We start from the raw sequence: 11,932 nt of genomic DNA, 5'->3' as shown, positions 1-11,932 counted from the left end.
GCATGATGCGAGGGTAGATGTGATTGGAAAATCCAGGCTAGTAGTACAATGGGAACACCTATGCTGAGGTAACTTAATGATTTTCACCAGGATCAAATAATCTGCCAAAATCAAACATGTTAGTTTTAATATCTAGAACGGGTGGGTTGCCTTATGAGGAAAGGTTGGACAGTCTAGGCTTGTATCCACTGGAGTTTAGCAGAGTAAGAGGCGACTTGATTGAAACATATAAGATCCTCAGGGGTCTCGACAGGGTGGATGTGGAGGGGATGTTTCATCTTGTGGGAGAATCTAGAACTAGGGGGGGTCACTGTTTAAAACGGAGATGAGGTGAATTTTTTTTCTCTCAGAGGGTTGTGAGTCTTTGGAACTCTCTTCCTGAAAAGGTGGTGGAAGCAGGGACTTTGAATATTTTTAAGGCAGAGGTGGATAGATTCTTGGTAAGCGAGGGGGGTGATAGGTTATCAGGGGTAGGCGAGAATGTGGGGTTGAGGTTACAATCAGATCAGCCATGATCTTACTGAATGGCAGAGCAGGCTCGAGGGGCCGAATGGCCTACTCCTGCTCCTTGTTCGAAAGTAATTTAAGAAAAAGGTTTCCTTTAATTCAAAGTGAATACAATTTCAGATGGTCTGTCAAGGAAGTGACTCGTTGTAAACATCCTGAACAAATTTTGAATGCGCATCCCTCTATCGCAGGTTAATCCTGTTTAGACAATGCTTGTAGTGGGACATTAGTGACAGGCTCCTTTCTGTGCATGTCAAATTTACCAGACTCAGATAAAATAGTGGCAGGTAGGATGGCCCTTGCTGTAAGAGAACAATCCTAACTTTACCCCAGTAACTTAAAATGACAGGTGAGATGCCCTACTTAATTCAGGGTAAATTAATCTTCTGGGTCTGTTTGATATTCCTGATCCCATCCAGCTGCTACAGTTCAATTTTCATAGGAAATGTCACTACTTTGGCTTCACTGTCTACTTGGCTAGTTCAGTCAATTTTTTAAAAATTCTGTACAGTTCTTATTAGAAATGTACTGTGCTGAGTCAATCAGTGTGATCCGAAAAGATACAGTATTTCTATGGAAAGAAACCAATCTATTTAAACATTGGTTTAATTGCTGTGTTGATGTTTGTAGCACTAGAACTCAATGCTATAAACAGATTCTTCTCATGACTCATGTTAAAATTCTGCATTTTTATAAAATAGCTGATTTCATTTGTCTTATTAATAGACTATTGCCTCGTTCATCTTCTTGTGTCAATTGTCAAAAGTACTTATTTCATGGTGTTTCTGAGGACCAAGGAAATGTCTGCTTTCAGTGCCTGTGTATATATTGGAATCTCTGTTGGCCACAGTTTTTGACAGTCAACATTCACCTTCATTATCAAATCAGACTGACAGCCACTTCTGTGGGCCGCTCATCTGCAGTTAAACACGGCGGGCTGGATTTTACAGTTTTCAGTGGGGTGAGGGAGGTGGAGTGGTCTGCTCGCTCACGCCCCCCGCTGTCTCAACATGGCGACTCAAGCGCGGACGGCCAATCAGTGGCTGCCCAGCGGGAAAGCGGCCAATTAGCGGTGCGAAGAGGAGCTCCGTGCCCAATCAGGAGTCCAGGCTGGGAGATCGGATGGGAGAGGGATTAATGCCATGAGCTGGAAGTCGGTCATGTCTACATATTTAAAGGACCCCCTGCCCTCTGACTTGCTCGTCATTTCCTATAGCAGGCTCAAAACCAGGAATAAACGAAGTCTAAAAACGTACAAACGCTGCCACCTTCCCCAGCCGACAGACCCTGCTGTTATATTCAGCCATGATGCATTGGCAGGCCTTTTCTCCCACCTTGTGCTGCATCCTCATAGCCGCTGTAAAGTACTCCCAAACACTTCCCTGTCCAATGCCCAAAACAAGGGGTAGAATTGTCCTAGATTGGCACCAAGCGCAGTAGCGATGGTGGGTTTTACGCCATATCCTCCCAAACCTGTCACATTGTTTGTGCGCTCCTGGGAAACACGCCGTCTCCATGGAGGGCAGGTTCTCATTCGCCCGCCCGCCATCACCTCGCCACTTCATCACGCCAGCCGCCATATTTAAAGTCCAGCCACAAGCAGACATCTCAGTGTTTCCAGACCAGCACTGCTACACGGAAGACAGGGCGACCCCAAAAGGCAAAAAGATTGCAGCCCCCAGTTCAGCGACGCATCTCTGGAACCACCTTTTGGACGCAGTGGAGTCCCACGGGATGTCCTATACCCCCCCGGCTCTGGCCGCAGGATGGGCAGCGGTGTCATCAACCAGGCTTGGGAGGGGGTGTGGTCAGCGCCAATGCCCTTCAAGAGAGGACAGCCACCCAGGCCTTCCTGGCAACCACCACCCAGCGGGTGGGGCCATGAAGGGGCTGCTGCAGTCCCCCTGTCGGACCAGATGGCACTTCGGGGGGGGGCACAAGGAGGGTGGGCGTGAGGCACCACAGCAAGGGCGATAACCTCACCGACCCCTGAGGGGCCCTGCTCAGGGGACTGCAACGAGGGGACAGGGGTTGGGTCCCCCCCGCCCAAGAGGGCAGAGCGAGGACTCACGGGGCGGAGACGCCACCACCACTTCGCTCGGGGAGGGGACATGTCCGACCTCACTGGTCACAAGGTTCCTCACGGGATCAGGGCTGGTTTGGGGGGGGCGCTGCCTCCAGGAGGCGGGACTTCCTCCTTATGGCGCCGGGTCTCTCCCCCTGCCTCGCCGGGAGCCGAGGTGGCTATGGCTACCGGTGGCACCTCCCCTGGCGGGGAGGAAGGTAGAATGGTGGTGGGGGAGGAGTGGCGGTGTTAGCTGCGGCCACCTGGATGGTGCTGGTGGCCTTGGGCGGAGCAGTTCTTACGGACATGCCCCGCCTCCTTGCGGGCATGGCACCGCCCGCCATCCACCGTCCAGAAGACCCAGTGGGCGGCCCCCTCGAACTCCACAGTGAAACCCCCCTCAGTGCACTCCTCCCGGGCCAGGCGGGCAAAAATCTGGCACCAGGAGGAGCTAACCTGGCACATCTTTGAGGCCAAGTGGGATCAGTGCAATCCCTGACCTAAGCTCCCCCATTTGATGGGGGTGGGGGAGGAGGACCCCAACGGGGACAAAGTATGATCTGCTGGGCAGTGGCCTCCATGGGGTCCATCACCAGAAATGTTTCCCCCAGTGTCAGCCCCTTTTCTAGGGCCAGGTCACCGCTCGTTCTGACCTCAAGAAAATGAGGGCTTTGCCATCCATGTTCGAGGCGGCAACTACGGCTGAGGGGCCGACAACCCCAACCACAGCCCTAACGCTCGCCTCGATTGTCATCTCGGGGTGGGTGTAGCTCTTCATCCCCAGGGCCTTGGTGAGGAGGTGGAAGGTGACAGGGCCGCGGGAGAAGCTGCTCCCGCATATGTTTCTTTCGGAGATCCTGCCGCCAGTGTCAGCGCCGCCTCCACATTCGCCCGGGAAGGCCTGGCTACAGGCGACTGTCTCACAGGATAGGGGCTGGGCCACACCCACCCCGAGCTCCATATTCAACACTATCCTACCCCGGGAGAGGGGGAAAGGACAGGGAGACACAGGAGGGAAAGGGTAAAGGGTAGGTAAGTGTCTCTCGGTGGAGTGGAGTGTGGCTGGGGGCCTTGATGTTCTTCCTGTTGAGGGAGGGTGATGTCTTCACCAGGCAGCCAGTACTGCCTGGGACACAGGAGTCAGCTCTGTCCCACTTCACCAGGCAGCACCAGCTACCTGGATTCAGGCACGGTCGGATCGATGAGATGGGGGATGGTGGCAAGATCTTCAACAACACACACACATCCCTTCTTCCCCAGATCTCTGCAGTGGTCTTCTCTCCTCCCCCTACAAAACACACGGCTGTCTTAAGCCCCCACCGAACAAAAGTCCAGACTCCACCTCGGATGTTAAACCAAACAGTCCTTGCCTCCTGGCCTCCCTGTCCTGCAGTAGCAGCAACAGCACCTCCTCTCTTTCTCTCTCTCCCTCTCCTCCAGGCCTCAGTCCCTGCAGGATCCAGGTCCCCAGCAACACAGAGGATGGAAGGAGGCTTGAGGGAAGGCAGCAACACAATAATGGGAACAGCCACAGGGAATCCCACAGCAGCAGTAACCTCCACAGCCAGCACACAACTCAGCAGTAGGGAGCTGCACTGGGACCAATCAGAAAGCACAGACTGGGATTGAGTGTTAATCACTTGTGCATAATGTTCACTATTGTCAATAAACTTCCAAGAATGTCTCCCTGCCTATGGCTCCTTGTTCTGATGAGCAGTGTTCTTGTCACTCAGGTGTGAAACCTTTCTGCACAAGATAAAGGCGGGTGTCTCAGTCCAGGGCCTCTTCCCTGTGTCTGTGCAGCCTTTAGACCAAAGTGATGGTCCGGCCTCACACTCCCTGGAGGCAACACTGATGCCTGCACCTCGGGGGTGCTGGTCATCGCTGCCAGAATGTAGTGGGCAGGTGTCACAGAGTTCCCTCATTCTCTCTGTGAGCTCTCAGCACCTTTAAGGTGGGGCTGGCCCCCATCTCTTCAGCATCTGTGACCAGTGATGCTGTGCTCCTGAAGGGCTCAGGTGCTGAAGGTGGACAAAGGATCAAATGCTTTTAAAGTTTCATGGCTGCGTCTCTACGATATGAACCTGACCATCGAGCTGCCCTCGGCCAGACAGGAGTCAGACATTCTCAGGGGCTATGTGAAGATCTATGGTGTGTCCTCACTGCATATCGTCATCATCCTCCTGCGACCGAGCGACTATTAGAGCCTCCACAGCTTCTCCATAACAGGAGCATTCTCACAGAAGTTATTAACACTGCCGTAAGCCACACTGGAGTGAAACGTTCACAGATGCAATGTAAGGATCCATGGTGTCACCTCACTGCATGTTGTCAGCATCCTCCACAAATCTAGCAGCTATGAGGGCCTCCCGAGCGTGCCTGCCTCGTCTAGCCAATGTGAGGGCATCACCCCTGTCATCGTTGCCTCTGTGGACCTCTTCACCCTCAACCCCATTGGCATCCTCCTCATCAGAGGAGTCATACAGCTCCTACATCTCCCCCTCAGCCAGCTCGTCTCCCCATTGCAGCACCAGGTTGTAAAGGGCGCAGCAGACGATGATGATGTGTGACACCCTTTGCAGACTGTATTTCAGGGCTCCACCAGACTGGTCCAGACACCAGAACCTCATTTTCAGCATCCCGATGGTCTGCTCCACCAAGTTGCGAGCTGCAGCATGAGCCTCATTATAGCGTCGCTCTGCTGCAGTCTGAGGCCGCCGCACGGGTATGATCAGCCACAGCCTCTGTGGGTAGCCCTTGTCCCCGAGGAGCCAACCCTGCAGCCTCTGTGGACCCTGGAAGACATCAGGGATCTGTGACTGACTGAGGGTGTAGGCATCATGCACACTCCCTGGAAACCGTGTGCACACCTGCAGGATGCGTTTCTGGTGGTCGCACACCAGCTGCACGTTCAGCGAATGGAAGCCCTTGTGGTTGATGTAGTTTGCCGTGTGTTGCGATGGAGACCTGGGCGCCACATGAGTGCAGTCGATCGCACCCTGCACCTGTGGGAAACCCGAGATCTGGACAAACCTAATCACTCTTCCATCCTGGCTGTCATGGTCCTGGTTGAAATGCACAAAGTGCCCTCACAAGGTGGCATCCATGACCTCTTGGATGTATTTGTGGGTGGAGGCTTTTGATATCCCACAGAGGTCACCTGTGGAGCCCTGAAAGGAGCCACTGGCATAGAAATTGAGAACCGCAGTCACTTTCATGGCCACTGGCAGTGGATGACTTCCATGTCCCTATGGTGCCAAATCCTGCAGTAAGTGGCAGATGTGAGCGACCAGTTCCCTAAATATGTACAATCATCGACGACGCTGGTTCGCTGACATCTGCAGGGATGAAAGGCGGCATCTATAGACCACGGGTGTCACTTGACGCTGACCAACGATGGCTCACTGTGGCTCTTGGGCAGCATGTGTGGGAACCCCAGGAGCCCCTTCTTCCTGCACATCTGTACCTGCCTCTGCACAGCCAGGAGCCTCAGTCATTTTCTCCTCCATTGTCTTCACTCTCTGTCAGTCATCAGGCATACAGCTAGTTCACCAGGCTCCATGATCCTGATGTAGTCCTTCTGCAGGATGGAAAAGAGAGACATGTGGTTAGCGTGGATGACTATGAGCCTCTCCTGGTTAAGTGTGAAGGTCCCTTAACGATTCCTGGAGAGTGCTGGCCACCACTTGGATGGCCAAAGATTAGTGCACTGCATGGCTGTCCAAAACCCCACCAGCTCCGCTCCACTCCACCTGACCGATTGGAGGCAGCTTTGCCCATTGGACTGCACACTGTGCTCTCAGCTCAGGCACAGACATTCTCCTAACCAGCGCTGCAAGGCTGCACTGTTAGCTTGAACCATGGGGGAGACTGGTCCATACCGGCATGGTGAACACCTCTGCCAGTGGACTGCTACACAGCCAGCTTTAGCAAGGAGATTGTACAATGTGGGCAGTTGTCCAACTTTTCTTCAATCCACTAAAATGCTCATGAGTTTGCAGTCTGCACCGGTGGGAGGTTAGGGGTGGAGGGGGAGGAGGGGAGAGTGGGGGTGTGGGGGGAGAAGGGAGAAAAAGCTTTGGAGCAGTTGGCATTGCTTGAGTGGGCAGATAAGCTAGAGGCCTGACTGCAACTATATCAATGTGGCTGTGCCTGAACTGTCTCAGCTACAGAGGGATGGTCACTGTAATCACTTTTCCCTAGTGTGTGGCCGCTTCCCTCACCCACACTAACCCCCCTACCCCAAATGCTTATACGCTATGTTCAATGGCAGAGCTGCCCTTGCCCAACTCCCTCCTCGCCCCCCACAAGTCACCTCAACAGCAGGGCTGCCCTTAACCCCAACCCCCCAGCACTCCTCAAGCTTGAAGTCCAACAGGCGACCCTGGCGAGTGCTGCACAACGTTACTGTGCACTCACCTCCGAGTTCCCCTCAAAGTGCAGCCCGCCAAGTGCGCGTTGCTTATGAGCTGTTGTGAAACATGTTGGTGTGATTTCCCGCCAACGTAGATGGACGATCCAGCGGAGGGGGTGGGGGGGTAATGATTCTGGCGGGCTGGCCTGATAATGATAGGCTGATGTATTACAATGAGGTTCCGATGACAGGCTGAGCGGACGATCGCAAACTGGTGTCATGCCAACGTGAAACTGATTACGCCACCGAAAACGCCCTTTGCCGGGAGGTCACGGAAAGTTCTGCCCATGGAGTGGGCAATTGGCTCTTTAACGAGCTCTATAGCTTGTTAATTGGCTATGTAAAATTGGGGGTGGGCATCTGATTTCCACAGCCGCTTGCCATCCGTAATATCAGAGTGTGGCATGATGGCGTCAGGTAGCTGGCCCAAGTCATCATGTTGTATTTTACATGCTTGCAGGGGTCAGCGCACCGGATCTGCAGCCATAAAATCTAGCCCAGAAATTGAGAACTTGCTGTCAGTGATTCCATACTCCTCGATCACGGCACATTGTTGAAGTCTCCAGACGCAGCAAGCTTTACAATTCACTGAACTGATGAGAATCACCCCCATTATAATTTAATGTTGCCTTTACAAATGCTATGTCCACTTATGAGGGGGTAACTGAGTTTTTCACCGTTGCTGGGTCAAAATCCTAGAACTCCCTCCCTAACCACACGGTGAGTGCACCAACACCAGTTGGACTGCATAGGCTCAAGAAAGCAGCTCACCACCACTTTCTCAAGGACCATTAGAGATGGGCAATAAATTCTGGCCTAGGCAACGATTAATGTTTTAAAGGAACATACCTTGCTGGATCAATGGGATCTCCATATAGGAGCACCTTAATGAAGATTCTCTAGCATTACTTAATTCACATGTAAAAATCATCATGTATGTTTGTACAGAATATTTCCTGGACAAGCTTTGCGATGTGATCTGGTTTTATTTATGAAGCTGACTGTGGCCACTATTCATTAATCACTTTGTCACATGGACTAAACGGTCATTTGCAAAAATCCCATGACTGAATAAAAAAAATGTACTATGCCATAACTATTGCTGAACTCTCTGGCCCTAGCAAACTAATTTTATACTTGTGTAATGTCACATTTTCCATTAACACAGCAATTCCACAGTTTTCTAACATAATAAAAATTATGTTTTTAAAGTTTGCTTATAATTTATGAAAAGTGAAGTATAATTACTTCCTGGTTTTCTGTCTATGAGAAGTGATTGGCTGCATTATGCTGTTTGATGGCATCACTGCTGCTTGAAGCCTGGAGAACCCCTTGTCACCCAATTTAAGTAACTTCAGGAAAGGTGAAATCTGTTATTATAATGACGTGGCACCTTTGCTTTATTTACTGTACAAGACACAAGGCACCAATCGCTCATTGGGGATTTGGTAAATGTGTTGTGGATTCATTTATTTAGACTAGGCACATGAGAACAGTTAAGCATGGGTATAGAGGTTGAAGACATCAGAGCTGTGTGTGTGAATTCTCTGCTCAAAGCCAAAGTGAGAGTCAAACTGGATCACATGACACACTTCCCTTCTAATGGTGCCATGCTGATATCTCTTAAAGACATATTACATAGAATCCATGCCTTCTTCAAGGTCAGCAGTGAGTGTCACCACTTCACCATGAGATCCTGGTTGCCTTTTCGGAAGGAAGCGGGAGTGTCAGTAGCATTTTCCCCAGCTCAGAAAGATTATCACAGGCAATTTGACATCACCTCCCTCCCTTATACAAATACCCTCCACAATGCGGCCGGTATCTCCCGCCCAAGCTACAGACACAACACATATTGGGAGTTATTCCTGCTTTCCCGCCTCATTCCCAATTGGTGGCCAAATGGGATCAATGGAAAAATGTAGGGGAAGTTAGAAAAGAGAGGGAGCTAGCAAGACAGAGGTAAAAAAGGAAAATATAGTTTGAGACAAGACTTCCCAGAGAATTCATCCTGAAACTGACGTCTCTTGTGCTGTGTGTATTTTATGACATTCTTAACTGTTGCAAAACTTTGGACATTCATTCTAATTTTCTGTAAGTGTGAACTGAAATGGTTTTCTTGACCAGCTCCCAAAAAGAGTACCACATTGGCATATTCTATAATTCAACAGCAGCAATCAGTTAAGAGCATACAATAACTTTGAATTTTATCAAATTTGGAAAGCACAATGCATAGAAAAGGTTCAGAAATAAAACAAAAAAAATGCTAGAAATACTCAGCAGGTCTGGCAGCATCGGCGGGGAGAGCAGGGATTAAAATTTCAGGTCTGTGGCCTTTCAGTTACACTGAGAAAGGTTCGAAACGTAATGGGTTTCGAGCAAGTGAATGGGGGATGGGGGGGTGAAGAGCAACAAGAGGGAAGGTCTGCGATAGGGTGGAGGGCAGGAGAGGAAAGGTTTCATGGGGTAAAAGCCAAAAGGAGTGATGATAGGGCAAGTAAAGAAACGACCCAGCACTTTCTGTTTTTATTTCAGGTTTCCAGCATCCAGAGTATTTTGCTTCTGCAGAAAAGGTTCGGGTTTTTCTACAAGTCCTTGCTCCAAACAATCAATGTACAATCACTGCATGGTTTCATTAATCAGAAATCAAATGGAGGCAAGGAACAGGACTAAAGAGGTGGTTCCACGAAATGTTATGCCCAAACAGGAAGAGAGCTCTACAAGGAGAGCATTTTGTGAAATCACAGACTTAGGACGTGACATTCTGTTTACTAAATTGCCTGAACAGAAAATCGCAGACTGTATACTCACAACTTATGCAATGCATTTTCTGCAAGTGAGTGTCGGGTGATGGGTTCAGCTGTTTATTTTGTTTTATCATCCCTAATTTTAATGTAATAGAAAAAGAACTCCTGAACGAGAAATAATCCACAGTCTTTCAAAACTGTTCTCACCAAGTTCTGTTCTTTTCCCTTCTTTTCTCTGCTAACTCCTCCATGTGGTGAAGTTCCCAAGATTCCAGTTGTTCTGCTGTTCCAGCTCATGATAGAGCTTAGGAGAGGCGCTATGTGACCCTCACATCCACCAGGGTCACAGTGAAATACTGTAAAATACCATCAGCAACAATTCTGTCACTTGGTGAATCAGAAGGAGCTCCACATCAAAATGTCTAAGCTTATTGTTGCTTGCTGTATCCTCCACAATCTTGCTCTGTAAAGGAAGCCTAATAGAAAGAAAGACTTGTATTTATATAGCACCTTTTCACAACCTCACAACATCCCCAATGTGCTTTCAGGGAATGATGCAGGGAAACGTAGAATCCAACCTGTGTGCTGGAAGACCCCCTGAAATAGCAATGGCAGGGTAATCTGCTTTGCGTAATGTGAGTCAAGTGAGATATACTGGCCAGAAAACCAGGAAGTCTCTCCTTCCCTTCTTCAAAGAGTACTGTGGGATCTTTTATGTCCACCTTGGAGATGGGCCTTGATACAACATCTCTCCGGAAAGACAATACCTCTAATAATTGCTCCACTGAAGCGCCATCTTAAATCATATGCTCAATTCTCCGGAGTGGGACTTAAACCAATGACCTTCTGACTCAGGTACAAAAGTCCGACAATTGAGACAAAACTAACACCTAATGAAGAAACAAGGAGGAGAAGACATGGCCCAGAATGAGGGAGCAGAGCCCCCTGTTGAATAAAATGCACCACCAGGTAATATTTAACTGTGCAAACATTTCTCATAACTGCACAATCTCTTTCCATCGAGCTGAGTTGGTACATCAGCTCCTCGAAAGTAACCTAATTTCCCCCAACACTGTGGATCATCCTCAGAACAAGAGAGCTGCCAAGATACATTCTACTATATCAGTGTAATTTTTATTAACACTTACAGTGTATAGTGCAGCCACATGTGATCTTTTTTGCCACAGTGATTCCCCTCCAACGAAGTTTTAAGGCTGTGCATTCTGCTTCTGAAGATGCTTCTCCTTCTAAACCCTTTCCAGTGGGCGGACGGAGTGAGGTGAATGGTTGCTAGGTTTCACTGGTTGCTGCATGAAGTGTAGCTAGTTCAGTTTTGCCTTCAATGTACAAATGAGGACACTGGCTACTGATGAAGTGATAGTTTAGACCTGTGTCTTAACTGCCTTTCCAACAGTCACTTGAGTGAGCTAGCAAGGAGCATGAGAATGTGGAATTGTCCCGACAGGGAACTCCATCCTCCATGACAGCGTCTGGCATTCCCTAACTGCAGGACACCCCTTCTACCCAGCCAGGGATCTGTGTCATAGCAACCTTCAGGCAGGAATTAGATAGTGGATTCTCTGTTATGGCTGATTCTTCCCAAATGCAGTTAATTTCACAGGACACAGTCTGAAATAAATTGGAGCTCAAACCTCAATCGCACCTCAGTCAGTGAGTGCTCCTCTTCATGGGGCTTGGAGTATATTTTACACAGCACTCTGCAGTTTGAAAAGGGGGGTATGTAGAATTCACAGACATAGGTTGTGGACTCTTGTGTAGACGCCCACACATTGTACAGGCAGTCTGAAGGAGTTTCAAATGGATTTAATGATTCCATGATGCATTCAGGTTGTACCATAAAGAACACATATCGTCTTACCCTGTGAGATAGGAAAGGAAAAGGAAGCAGGATAAGCTCTTACTAGTGGAAGCCATCTCCCATCACAAGCCAATGGGATGGATAACATTGTAGTAACATTCTTCAATGTAATTTCCTTAAGTTTGTTTGAATGCCTGTGAAAGTCAAAGAGGAATTTCCCGGTATTTTCTTTGCTAAATTGGCTGAAGGTTGTTTATTTTTTTGTCCCTCTCAAGAGTTTGAGTAGATGGGAGAAGAGGAAGAATATTCTGGAGAGATGGTGGACACAGCAGGCTTAATGCATCGATTTGTCTTTTCTTGATCTTTATCATAGGGTTGTATGT

Source organism: Cetorhinus maximus, chromosome 9 (assembly GCF_964194155.1).
Source record: "Cetorhinus maximus chromosome 9, sCetMax3.hap1.1, whole genome shotgun sequence".
Classification (NCBI taxonomy): Eukaryota; Metazoa; Chordata; class Chondrichthyes; order Lamniformes; family Cetorhinidae; genus Cetorhinus; species Cetorhinus maximus.
The sequence above is the reverse complement of the archived record's forward strand: the minus strand, read 5'-3'. Positions refer to the sequence as shown.